At 35.1% G+C, this 14173-nt stretch overlaps 1 pseudogene; it reads right to left on the reverse strand.

The window, feature by feature from the left end:
• Positions 1-5927: 5927 nt before the first annotated feature.
• On the reverse strand, positions 5928-6432 carry LOC127558017 (60S ribosomal protein L21-like; annotated as a pseudogene).
• Between the last annotated feature and the right edge of the window lie 7741 nt (positions 6433-14173).

A 14173-nucleotide genomic window follows, 5' to 3' on the forward strand; every position in this document is an offset into this window, starting at 1 on the left:
TGCTTATAATTAAGAGAACCTCCTAATTATTATTATTATTATTATTATTTTTTTTTGGAGCCTACCAAATGGACACATCACTTGGTTCACCATTGTGAACTTTAATTGAGTAGGTAGTTTTGCAGTATGGCAGATAAAGGAAATACTACAAGATACTACTTATATTTTAGGACAAAACATATATTACAATAACTGGGTTGTGGACCAAGATGGCAGTGCCAAAGAGAGATGGGAAATGAACAGGTGGTGATGAAGATAGCAGAGAAAAAATCACACTGTCAAAAGAAATCAGAATTTTTTGATTGCCATGCTATCATGCCTAGTTGATTGTTATGCCAGGTTTGAAAGGAAGTGATTAGGCAATATAGTTTTAGATTTTATTTTTTAACACCAGTGTCAAGAACGATATGATTTTATTCTTATTCCACCATCTTGAACACACAGAGGAACAACTTGGAAATGACTATTACTCTCGTAAAGGTGGCCACTATTTGATTTGGGTGCCAAAAATGTTTGTTTCTCAATTGAACTCTTTGCTATTTGTTTACTATTCAATGTCACTGGAAACTTTTTGCTATGAATTCACATATTATTTCTTATGATCTAGTATGAACCTATATTGAAGAGGTTCAGATCTAGATGTTGACCAAAAACAGATTTTTGATCTTGGACATAAGTGGCATTTCTGTCACATTATTATAAGGTTGGAATGTGAATGATACAATAATGACAACAATAATAACCACTAGAAAGGTGGTGTGGTATGATGGACTGAAATCTGGTTTTAGAATCAGGAAAACCTAGATTCAAATTCTAAATCTGAAATATGCTGATTCTTTGATCTTTGGCAAAGTCATTAGCCTCTAAATGTTCCTGAGCAATTCTCTGTTAAAATACGAGTCCCAAAAGAACTTTAGTAATTTGAACTTTAGAAATTTAAAACTTCACCAATACATTTGGGACATACTACGTGTTTCAGAGATTAGTTTAATCTATATTAGCAGAAAAAAATTCCTGATCTGGATTTCCCTCTGCCACTGACCTCACTAGTCTTTTTCAAAACAAATAAGCAAGCAAACAAAAATAACCACAAGACTATCAATATTTATGAAATGCTTTATAAGGTTTGCAAAGTACTTTACAGATTTCTCATTTAAGCCTCCCCAAAACTTCATAAGGTAGGTACTATAGACATTATCTTTATCTTACTACTGATGAAACTGAGTCTCAGAGATGCTAATCAGAATTCTATATCATGAAAGTAAGACAATTATGAATGACAGTAAGATCTAACTATGAATATACCATAAGTAGCCAAGTAGAGTGAAAATGCATATGTTGAGAGTTAAAGAAATAGATAACATGAAGTATAAGATCTTTGAGGAGACAAGATGTATTTTGATGACTCTGAGAATAAATCTTAAGATTTAGAATCATAAAGAAGACTGTGAATCAGGGACTAAAGTCCCTAAGAAAGGAGAGGGAATGGCTCAGATACCAGTTAGTGATTATGACAAGGATCTGGACCTGTTGATGGAAAAGAATGGAGTAAACTTTTGGAGATATGATGGGTTCTAAGGTTTGGCCAGTGGAGGTGAGGAGATGGTCTTGTCATGGCAGTGAGGTACATGGGTTATATTCCTTTTCTTTCTCCTGGTCCAGTTTCTTGGGGAATATGTAAAAAATAATATTGAGTCTTGCAGTAACTGGGTTCCTTTTAATTTCTAGAAGATGGAATGAATTTAAAGCAAGAGGATCTTACATTTCAAGAATGGAAATTTTGTTTTAAATATAGTGTAGTGTGTAAAAATGTTTGTAGCCACTCTTTTTGTAGAAGTGAGGAACTAGAAACTGTATGGATGCCCATCATATGGGGAATGGTTGAGTAAGTTGTGCTATATGAATGTGAAGAAGTATTATTGTTCTATAAAAACCCATCAATATAGTGATTTCTGGAAATCTTGGAGTGACTTATATGAATTGATGCTAAGTAAAGTGAGTAGAACCAACAGAACATTGTACACAGAAACAATAAGATTATGTGATGATCAACTATGATGGTTGACTCTTTTCAACAGTGAAATTCAAGCCAATTCCAATAGACTTGTCATGGAGAGAGCCATCTGCATCCAAAAAGAGGACTGTGGAGACTGAATGTGGATCACAGTTTAGTATTTTAACATTTTTGTTATTTGTTTGCTTGCCTTTTTTCTTTCTCATTTTTTTCCTCTTTCGATCTCATTTTTCTTGTGCAATATGATAAATATGGAAACATATTCAGAAAAATTGGACATATTTAACTTATATTGGATTGTTTGCTGTCTAGGGAAAGGGGGAATGGGGAGGGAGGGAGAAAATTGAAACACAAGGTTTTGCAGGGATAAATGTTGACAACTATTTTTGCATATGTTTTGGAAAATAAAAAGCTATTTTAAAAAAATATAGTATATGTTTAAAGAGCATGATGAAACAGGAGGACAAAGGTAGATATGAAAAGATAAGGCCCGGGTAGCTGGGATGAGATTGTACAAGGGAATATTTTTTTCTTTAACAAATGTCAATTCTCAATAATTGGAAATGGAGATTTACTATCCATAGTATGAGAAAATAACAAGTAGATCAGAGCTCTATTATTTCTGTTGGTGACCACAGTGATGTGGTCTCCATCTACTTCCATGAATGTTTATTCCAAATATAGGGGAGCTGGAGAAGGGAGTGCCAACCATAAAGATTTCTATCTTACTCATCTAGATGGTGCAGTGGACAGAATGAAGGGTGTGAAATCAGGAAGATGTAACTTCTTCACATAAAATCAGACCTCAGATCCTTACTAGCTATGTGACTGGGGACAAATCACTTCACTTCTTTGCTTCAGTTTTTCATTCATAAAATGAGCTGGAGAAAGAAATAGCAAGCCAGTCCAGTATCTTTACCAAGAAAACCCCAAATGGGGTCGTGAGGATTTAGACCTGACTGAACAACAAAATCTTACTTTACAAAGAAGTGGTGCTCTATCTTTTTTTTTCCCTTTGACTGGACTACATTTATACACCATGCCTCTTCTGTAGTCCCATTTTATGGTGGAGGGAATTCCCAAACCATTTAACTGATAGCTATGAAGTCAATGAGTCAAGAAATATTTGTTAAACATTTACTCTATGCCAAGGACTATGTTATGCTCTGGGGATACAAAGGATTATAAAAACATGTTCTCTGCCCTCAAGAAACATACATTCTAATGAGGGAGACAAAATGCAAATGGGAGATAATATCAGAGGAATGATAGTTGGGAGTTGGGAGAAGAGGGAGGGAAAAGCCTCTTCCAGGATTTCAGCTGAATCTTGAAGGAAACCACTAGGTAAAAGTCAGGTGGCAGAGCATTCTAGGAATGGGGAATAACCTTTGTTTACACATTGTCTTCAGCATTATGATGGTAAGATGCTTAGTATTGAGTTTTAGAAAACATTTAGATGTCTAAGTAGAAGATTAGAGTAGGAAAAGAAGTGAAAGGGAGATAAATAAGAAAGCTATTTCAACGGTCTAGAAGTTGTGATAGGGTGATGAAGTGCTAAGCATCTGTCCCAGGGTAATGGAAGTATGAATGAAGAGAAAGGGGTATCTGGACATACAAAATCACATAATACATATATAATGTATGCATATATTTTTAAATACAAACACTTACAGATAAATACATATGTATATAAGATGTTAGGAGTAAAAATGACAAAAATGGACAATAAGCAATATTTTTTGACCCTAGCAACTCATGAAACTATCTGCTAATATATGGAGAGATTATGACCTGTTGTCAGCATTATTAGTTCTGAACTAGTTTTGAGAACTAGTTTATTTCAGAAAAAATAATGACTTGCCATCTACATTATTCCTGAAGACTTTCAGTATTTTAATCTAAATGAGAGCTTGGGGTCAATCATAGGAGAATGGATTTAGAGATAAAAGGAATCTTAGAAGTCACTAATTCCAACATCCTTATTTAATAGGTGAGACAATCAAAAAGCCCAGATCAGTGAAGTACATAATATTCCCAGGTAGGAAGGAGAAGGGATGGGATTTGATCACTTCAAATCCAGTGCTATTTCTATTGTATCATGCAGGAAGAAGATTGGAGTCACTTCTTTATATATCATTGTAGCCAGTGTAGAGTGGAACCAGAAAATGGTTTTTGAAAGAATGGTGATACTGACATTTATAAAAATGGATCTAAATTCCATTTATATGAGTTTTTAAAAGATGTAGTTTAATTTCCTCTCTTCCCCTAATAACATCTACATTTCCACTTCTGCATTGCAAAATAATAACTTTGGTGCTCAGTTTTCCCTTTTCCATCATGGGAGAAAGGCACTCAGCATTCCCCAAGCCTGAATATTCCCTGTAGCCATCAGAACCCCTGATTCTGGGCAGATAAAGCACTCTCTCTCCCCAGATCCCAAAGGTATTTTGGTCATTCCTAGATCTCTTCAGCCTGGGCCAAGTTACCTACAGTGCTTCCAGATCAATGCCAAGAAATTGTTTGCAGGAAAAAGGGGGAGATTGGAATTGAGTTAAGAATTAAAGGGTGGCAAGGGTTTAGACATGAACAGCCAATGTCTTTCTCTCTCTGGTGTCCAGAATGGTCTCAGACCTTCTTGGACTTCTTGCTAGCAGGAATCCTATGGGAAAGAGTGGCTTCATGGACTCCACTGGGCTGGTGCTGGGTCCAAACCCTTCAAAGGGGAAGAATTTTAGGAGACTCATATGGGTTCAAGGATTTCTGTTAAGGCATTAAGAAGAACTTGGTTTGGGTTGGAATGAGCATTTTGAAACTGTTATTCCACATTCGGTTCTTCATCTGGTCTCTTGCACTAACACATTTGAAACTGATAGACATTTAAAAGGGTCTCTCATGCCTTTCCTTTCTAGTTTCCTCAGGGTCTGAATCATGAAATATGTATTCATGAACAATTTATTGTAACTAAACTTAACTAAAGCATTTACTTCAATATTTCTAAAAGTCTGTAATTTCATTAGTGTAGACATTTCCTTCAGTTAAGCACATTGGAACTCTTAGTCTTTAGTAGTTGGTTTCTTAATTCACTGTGGTAAAAATACACAAATAGTTTTAAAAAGACATCATGTACTGTACATGCCTCAGGTTACTGGTTTCTTTGATCTTATCTCTGGACCTTATTTTCTTGTCTGTAAAGTAAGGGATAGGGTAGACTCATTAATCAAAATCTAAAGTACCTCTCTATGATTCTATGATTTTCTTCTAGGCTGGACATGTAGTTCATTTTCAATCTTATGTTCAGTCTTTCTAGCTTTAGTTGGTCCTTATCTCACCAGTGCATAGTCTTTAAGAATCTAGGGTCAACCAAATGCCATTAGGAAGCATTTGACTAGGCTTTTTGCAAGGAAAGGGGAAATTTGTGATGCTAAGTGTCTTAGGTTTAGACTCAGAAGTTTAAGTTCCAATCCAGCGCTATCACTTGTGAACTATGTGATCTCAACAAGTCAATTAATCTTTCTAAGGCTTTGACCTCATTTATAGAATGAAGGAGTTTAATTAGATGACCTCTTCAGTCCCTTTTAGTTCTAAATCTATGATCTTATGAAATTACATAATATTCTTTAAAAACATTAAAAATAAGTTTAATATATCCAGACTTCTAAAAGCAAACAACAATAATGAAATATGACTCTGGGTTAGGTTTTGAATAAGCCATTAGCTTAACTTTTTGGGAACCATCATGATAAATGATGAAGATCCTAAATCAATTCTACTTGCATTGATAAATCAGATTTCTGGGAAGGCTCATTATTGTCATGATTCTAGGGGGAACCTTTGTGAGATTAGAGCATGCTTCTTTTTTTTTTCCCCCACAATCCAATAATCTTTTATTTTATTATTTTTTTAAAATAGTCTTTTATGCCATGAATTTATAGGGGATTGGTTCCAACAGCTCGGGCTGCTTGCCATTGGTTCTCACAAAGTGTGCTTCTCTGGGTGGAGCAGGCTGATGTTTCAGTTGAACCCAAGTGCCTTTTTCTTGGGCTTCCTTCTTCTGATCATTTTCCTTCATCCACTTCAGGAAGCTATCTCTGATCTTAGAGTGCTTAATATGCTCAATATGCACATTAATTCTCTTGGATAGAATCTTGCTCTAAACTTGTTTGTTTATTTACAGCATGTTGAGTAACATTATAGACCCATCCAATCTTGCCATGGTAACATTTGTGGAGCATTCCTTGCTGAACTGTGCCCATACCCTTGATATCTACAATATTACCTTTCTCGTATATTCACATATATGTAGCCAAAGGGACAACACTATGTTTTCGAAAGGGTCGTGTAAACATGTATTGTATCCTTTCCCTTTTTCCTTTTGTGTTCGTCATTTTGGCAACTCACTGGAATATGGCAGAGCCAGCAGAAAGCGCATGTTTCTAAAGCAATAAACTCTAGATCCCATCCTGATATGTTCCACCCAATATTAATCACAAATTATCATTACTTCAGTATGATTTATCCCATTAATATCAATTCATTTTGACAAAGGTATACCTACCAACGATATATAGAAAAGACTAAAGTTCAAAAACAAACCTGTGACCAGGGAGCATAATCTCCCTTGTATCATCTCAGTCCCTAAGAAAAATAGGCTTAAATGCAAAGCAGTTGCTAAAATAATTTGACTCATTAAGTTCACTTTGAAATATAGCCCAGCCAATTGGTGAGAGCTGATCCCTTATAATAAGCAACATCTTGATATTGGTTGTAGGTTGCTCTATATCACACAAGTTGTTTGGTGCTTCACTTTTCCTGTGGCTTGGCTATTGTTTCTCTGGATGGCTTCCAATTTCTGGATGGGAATCTTTTGAACTTCTGAAGTTCACAAGGTCTAGACTAGTCCATTTCATCTCTAATTCTCCACCTAAGGCAGGAAAGAACAGATTAACTCATTTGAATCCTACAATAATTCTGTGAAGGTAGAGGCTCTTATAATATCAGTTTTACAGATGAGGAAAAGAGATTTTTGCCCAGGATTACCAAACTAATAAGTATTAGAGGATTTGAATCAATTTGACTGACAAAGTGACTTGCTTGTGGTCACATATGTAAACAAGTAATCCTGTTGAGAGTGAAACTCAAATTTTCTGACTCCCAATTCAGTACTTTTCAAACTATCAATCTCTGGTCATACACTTGGGGAAATAAGTAGAAAAGGTGCTGAATTGGTAGGCATTTAGATTTAGTATGTTTCCTACTTTGTAAAACATAGAGTGTAGCTGAAAAGATACTTAAGCTCACATTCAATTCTAAATTCTACCATTCTTCTTTCCTCCCTCCTCCCCTTCCTCCTTCCCTTCCTTCTTCTCTTCCTCTTCCTTCCTCCTTCCTTCCTTCCTTCCTTCCTTCCTTCCTTCTTCTTTCCTTCCTTCCTTCCTTCCTTCCTTCCTTCCTTCCTTCCTTCCTTCCTTCCTTCCTTCCTTCCTTCCTTCCTTCCTTCCTTTTTCTTTTCTTTCTTTCTTTCTTTCTTTCCTTTCTTCCTTCCTTCTTCCTTCCTTCCTTCCTTTCTTCCTTTTTCTTTCCTTCTTCTCTTTCTCTCTCTCTCTCTCTCTCTCTCTCTCTCTTTCTCTCTCTTTCAACAGTTTCTGATTATTACAATGAAAAGATTCCTGAGAAATCTGAGTTTTTCTTTACTGGCTTCTCTGAAACTTGCTTTCTAAGATTCCCAGAAATGGCAAGACTCTAGTTGGACAAAAAAACCGTTGGATTTGGTATTGCCTGCAAAGATGTAGTGGCCAAAGCTATCATGTAAGTAAAAGATGGCACATTTCAGGCCCAATTCTTTAATCAACCAGTACTTGACCCTCAGAAGTGAGAGAAGACAAGATTCTTTGATTCTAGCAGACACAAGTACTCCAACTTTATATGAGAGATCAAATTAACTGGAAATTAGCTCTGGAAGGCTGACAACTTTAATTGCCATTTAATAGACCTATTTCCTAAACTACCTAAAATCTTGTGTTTGTTGTGATTGTCAAGGACCCCAGAGTAAATCTAATTAAAATTGATGTTCAATTTGGCCAGGCCTGAAATACTATTGCAAAACAATTGTAAAGCACAACTAGATGAAAAACCCTTCAACATTTTGTGGTTAAAGTCACACAGACAGTAATACTTATATGAGTCCATTTTGTCAAAAAACCTTAAGTGAAAGCATTAATTCTCTAGAAAAAGGAAAGATTTCTCTGTCCTCTGCAGTAGGATTTAAAAGGCATTTAGCAATTAAGGAGATGAGATCATAGACAAAGTAAAATCCTTTCTAAATCTAATATTAATAGGATGGTTCACCAGTCTCTTCATGGTCAGTAGCATTTAGTGTGAAAGGAAGTTTGCTCTTTGTATATGACCTCTGTGAGACCAAAAAAAGGGAAACGATAATTTTGTGACCATTCATATCTGGAAGATTACTGGCAATAGATCCATATATCATCCAAGTCTTGATTTCCTTTAGGGAACTATTGAGGGACTCACTACAATCATAATTGGTATGATTGGCAAAAGTGTTCTTCCCTCCTTTCTTTCTTTCTTTCTTTCCTTTCTTCCTTCCTTCCCTCTTTTGATATAGTTTTCCATTAGAGGTCATTCATGTCACTTAGAGGACTCTGGACCCATTTTCCCATGAGGTATTCATTTCTGCTTTATCTACTCTATTTTTGGTAACAGAGGCAATGTTCTAAATTGTACTTCATGTACTCTTATTAAATCTCCACATGAGATTCAATTCTTCCACATAAATGAAGGAAGTTCTCTAAGATGAAGTTAAGGATTATGTCCTTTTTACTGTTTGCACTCCAAGGGAAAGGGATATTACCAATGTAATCCCTTCTCCTCAGGTTGAATCAGGTTATTTCCAATTTGGAAATATATGGGACAAGAGGGACAGGAGACATTGTTTGAAGGCTCTGATATCTTAGTCTCTCATTCAGAAATTTTGGGCTTCTGAACCTTTCAGTTTTCTTGAACTTGAGTAGTAAAATGAAAGACCAACAACAGAATCATAAATAGCATAGGAAGATAGGTATCCCCACATCAAATGTCTCCTTTCACTGCTCTAGGAACCTATTGACACAATAACATTTTCTCAGGATACTTTTTCCTCAATACCTGGGGAATGAGGACCACAGCTCTCTGGGGAAATAAACCAACATTGTCCAGAACTGTTTTCTGAATACTCAATTCTTTTACCTCTATAGACCTTCAGACTTTATCCTGACTTCTCATCCCCATTCACATAAACATGTACAACCACACAGAATAAGTTGGTTCTTGGCATGCAGTTTTGGCCTAATCATTACTCATCAGTAGAGGAGTTTTGATCTTCTTGTTTCTGACCTGGCCTATTTCTCACTTTCTTATATGAGCTTATATATTCTTATATATTGGTCTCTGCTCATGGTGACTCAGCTTCACCAACTATAGCTCAGAACCTTGGAGCTCAATAAGTCTACCATCCTTAGTCTCTCCCTATTGCAGAGACATGTACTACCACACATGGTTGTGGTATTTCAGACTATCACTGTTTGAGTGTTATCATACTTCTTTCTTAGGCAGTAAGCTTAATGAGGGGAGAGACCTTATTTTATCTAAAATTTTCATTTCATCTACCTCTCCCCACAAATGTTTATTGCATTGAATTGCATTGTAATATTCTACAAGGAAAGTTGGACAAAATAAATGTGAATAGTAACTCAGAGACACAGAAATATGATTCAATTGGAGGCATATATTATATTTACACCAAAGAACAATTCTTACATCAAGACTGCTTCTCCAATGTCAATAGCCTTTTTCTTTGACTTATCTAAGAAGTGGGATATGGATTTCATAAATCCCTAAAATAGTGATTCATATTATCAGTAGCCTCAACTGTCTTGAAAAAGTACTTTTCTTGTTTTCTTGTTTTAGTGCTTGGGCAAACTACTAGAGAGGACAGGCTCCAGATGTTAGATTAGTTGTTAAACTACTTTTGGTTGAGGAGAAAGTTGTGAAAGAAAAATAGAAAATCCTATAAAAAAATATTAGATAGGGAAACTGAAATGAGCTTCTGGAATGAAGCCTACAATTAATATTGGACATGGTAGAAATGTCTCATGTTATATCCATATTATTATCTGTATACCTGCATAATATAGCAAACATATTCACTTATATACACTCACACAGAGCAACAATCCTTACTTTGATTAAAAAAACCTCTCAGTATGTTTTTTTTTTCCTTAAAAAGGAGAAGTCAAAGGAGAAAAACTAGTATTATTGTTATTGCAATAAAATTTGAGAGGTTATAGGAAAAGAAATACAAGTCCAAAATGAATAAAAAAAAGAATAAATTTGTTTCTTTTTAGGCTTCTGTCAAACCCCATTTATATGTTCGTGTTAGTTGAAACAAATCTCCTGCATCCCATTCCCTGTGCTTCAGGACTGAGAGCTGTTGGGATGATGTGCTCATGTAATGTAAAATTACTTTTAGAGAGCTTTAAAACAATGAACTCTAAGCCTGTTTTTGCAGAATGGAGAATGACATTCTTGTCTAGGGAGTTGGGATTATGGAATGAGCAAAGAACTGGGTTTAAGGGAAAATTCAATGAATGATGGATTTGGAATCAGATGACTTGAATTTGAATCCTATTTTTGTAGCCTTGGGTTAAGTAATTTAACTTCTATGAACCTCAGTCTCCTCATCTGCAAAATGAACAAGTAGACTAGATGACCTCTAATGTTTCTTCTAGTTTAATTTATTTCTGCATGATCCCACAATGCAATTTGTGAGATGATTGGGGCACTGTTGAAATTAGGGAAATAAATACCAGTTTTGGAATGGCTAAAGAGAGAATGTTTGCCTGCACATGCATATATACACACACACACAATTTATTTAGATGTCAAATTTTTGTTAGAAAGAAAGATTGGAAGAGATTATTATTTTTAAAAATGATTTTTATTGTATCTTTTGTTATTTTTTTATCACTCCATTTCCCAAATGTATTCTTCCTTCCTTCCTTCATTTATAACAAAGAATTTAAAAGTAGTGAAAAAACTAAACTACATATTTAAAGCTTCTGAGACTATGTACAATGCCTTTCCTCTTTATTGTTCTATGTCCTCTAGGAAGAAGAGATGGGTAACTTTTCATATCTTTCTTTTGGGGTCAAGCTTGGTCAGTATTATTTTGCACCATTTTATTTTAATTTTTTTCATTTATATCATTATAATCTTTTTGGATGTTGTCTTCCTAGTTCTACTTATTTTATTTTATATCAGTTTATAAATCTTTTCATACTTCTCTGAGTTTCTTATGTTGATTTTTTTATAGCATAGTACTATTCCATTGTATTCAAAAACTTCTTTTGCCATTCCTCAAATAATGGACATCTATAATTTCCCCTATTTCTTTGGTGGGAGTACTGGATTTTTTTTTAAATAACATTGATTTTCTTTGAATTGCACAGAGAAGACAGAATCTCAATTAGGTAGATGAATGCAATGACTAGAAGGAATGCACAAGTAGGACAAATTCTGTGAGGTAAATAGCACTTAGCATTAAATATGACATAAAAATGAAAAGATTGTAAAATGAATGGGGATCTTGCAATACTGGTATTATTAGGGGTGCTGATTTTGAATACTGCTTCTGCCAAATAAGTTGTGAGACCATAAGCATTCATGAACCTCATTTTCCTCATTTGTAAATTGGTAATATCCTGGTAATATCTGTCTCAGGTGATGATTGTGAGACCCAAGTTAGACAACATGTATAAATGTCTATTATAACTGATAATTGAAAAGCTATTTTTCAATTGTCAATTATAATAGATATCTACATGGCATTTGTAATGCCACGTACAGAGGCTTTTGGAGGGGGGAAGGCCAAATACTTTGTATGAAAGACAAATGACTGTATTCATTTTTCACAATTTCAACATTACAAAAATCTTCCAATATTATTTACTGGAACCATTTGTAGCTATACCTATGAATGATCAGTTGAGCTCCCTTTCAGTCAAACAACAGTTAGAGCCAGACCTATAACTAGGTTACAATTGTAACTAGTACTGTGCATTGGACAAGTACCATAAACCATTCCGATGTCAAGAAGTACACCTTTATTTAAGAGTGGGGGAAGGGAAATAGTTACTGTAGGAATCCAGCATGGTGGGAAGGGAGGCAGAAACACGAGGACTTTGATTTTCTTTGCCATAGCAAAGACATTTGTGTTGTTCAAAATTGGTGAGATACTAACTCTAGGTATTTACTTTTTTTTTTGGAGGATGCTAAATGTGTATAATAATAACTAATTATTCTTGCTGCTAAGGGACTATAACTGTCATCAGTAATCTCTAACTCTGCCATCTTAGAACAAAGTTTTAATCATCCTAGTTATTGCTCTGACTAGAGCCTAGGTCTCACAACTCTAATAGTTTTTCATAACACCAGAAATAAGAACAAATCACCAGGATTTTAAGATCAAGGCAAAGAGAAAGGTAATGCATTTAAGTGGCAAAGGGTATGCTGAACCTTTTTCAGAGCTTCTCATTAACATTTGATGTCCACCTTACACCCAACTCTCACCTGTGGCTTTAAGAAGTTGGAGCATGAACATATCCAACATATAAAGGACTGCTTGCCATCTAGGGGAGGGGATGGAGGGAGGGAGGGAAAAAAAAATCGGAACAGAAACGAGTGTCAATATAAAGTAATTATTAAATAAAAATTAAAAAAAAAAAAAAGAAGTTGGAGCATGCACAGTGGCCATACCTCAGTAAACTGTCTAGGTAGATCTAAACTAGGTTGACGATAACTGACAGGCTTCAAACCCATAGATGAGTTGGGGGGGTGTCTACTCAAGTATGTGAAGATCCCTACAGTGGAATGGGCAAATGAGAGCAATTTGTTCCATTGGCCATAAGGGGAATGAAGCATATGCTGTGAAGTGCTTAAAGCTTGGACATATACCATAGACACCAAGGTCATCCACTTCATCTTGGGTCATTACAAGTCATTCTGCATTTTGTCTTGCTACTGGACTTTGATGACTCTAGAAGAGAGAATGAGGCTGACAACTTTCTGCAACTTTGTCTCATTTAAATCCAATTCACATGCAAATCAAGACATAAGTCCATGATGTCATTGGTCCTCTTTGAATAAAGGATAAACAATAGCAATAGGATATAAACAAAGAAATAAACATCTCTGTACATAAAGAAACAAATATGTCTCAAACACAAAGTAACACCTTTTTTTTTTTTTTTAATCTCAAAACCACTTGAGTACTCAAGTGATTTATTCTTTGTGTTTCCTTCAATTGAAATGATTCTGCTAGCGATTTCACGAAGCATATTAAGATAGGCTACCTTGAGGCTGATACTTCAATCTGTTGCTCATTTCCCATATTAAGATTATCATTGTTTCTTCCTTTCCTTCTTCCTTTCATGCAACATTGTACTTCAATTTTGATCAAGAGGGTGTTTGCATTTATTAAGATCAACAATGTGAATTTTCCTGTGCCTCTCAGTGGGAATAGGCCAGTGACAAATAAACACAGGTAAATTATGCACTGTGTTAGGAAACGAAAGAATAACACTAGTGAATGGAAATTATTTTGCAAATGAGTCCTTTTCCTCATCTAATATATGGAACTTCTTTTAGTGCTCACAGATGTGGCAGAGCAAATTGTTGAGTTTACATTAAGATTGGAAGCTCTGGGAAGCATGAAATTAATTTTGGCTCATTTCCTCAGCCTCATTCCCTAGTAACCCATCCATTAGCAAATCCTTAGGCAAAAGGAGAAAAAATTCTGAAAGAAATAATGTACAACTTTGACCTTTCCCCCCCTTACCCTGGGAAGATACTTTAAATAGAAGGAAAAAGTAGTAGCAAAAATTATAAAACTTTGAAAGATTGAGAAATAGCCCATCTTATTCTTGGAAATAATAATGCAGCAGAAAGCAACACAGAGGGGTTCTAGTTTAGATTCTTCCTATTCTTATTGGCTTGGGAAATTCACTTGACCTAAGTGAGCCTTAATTTCTTTTTTTTATCTTTTTTTTTCTTTTTCAGCTTTTTATTTTTATTTATTTATTTTTTTTAAAATTTTTATTTAATAAT

This window comes from Antechinus flavipes, chromosome 3, assembly GCF_016432865.1.
Source record: "Antechinus flavipes isolate AdamAnt ecotype Samford, QLD, Australia chromosome 3, AdamAnt_v2, whole genome shotgun sequence".
Taxonomy (NCBI): domain Eukaryota; kingdom Metazoa; phylum Chordata; class Mammalia; order Dasyuromorphia; family Dasyuridae; genus Antechinus; species Antechinus flavipes.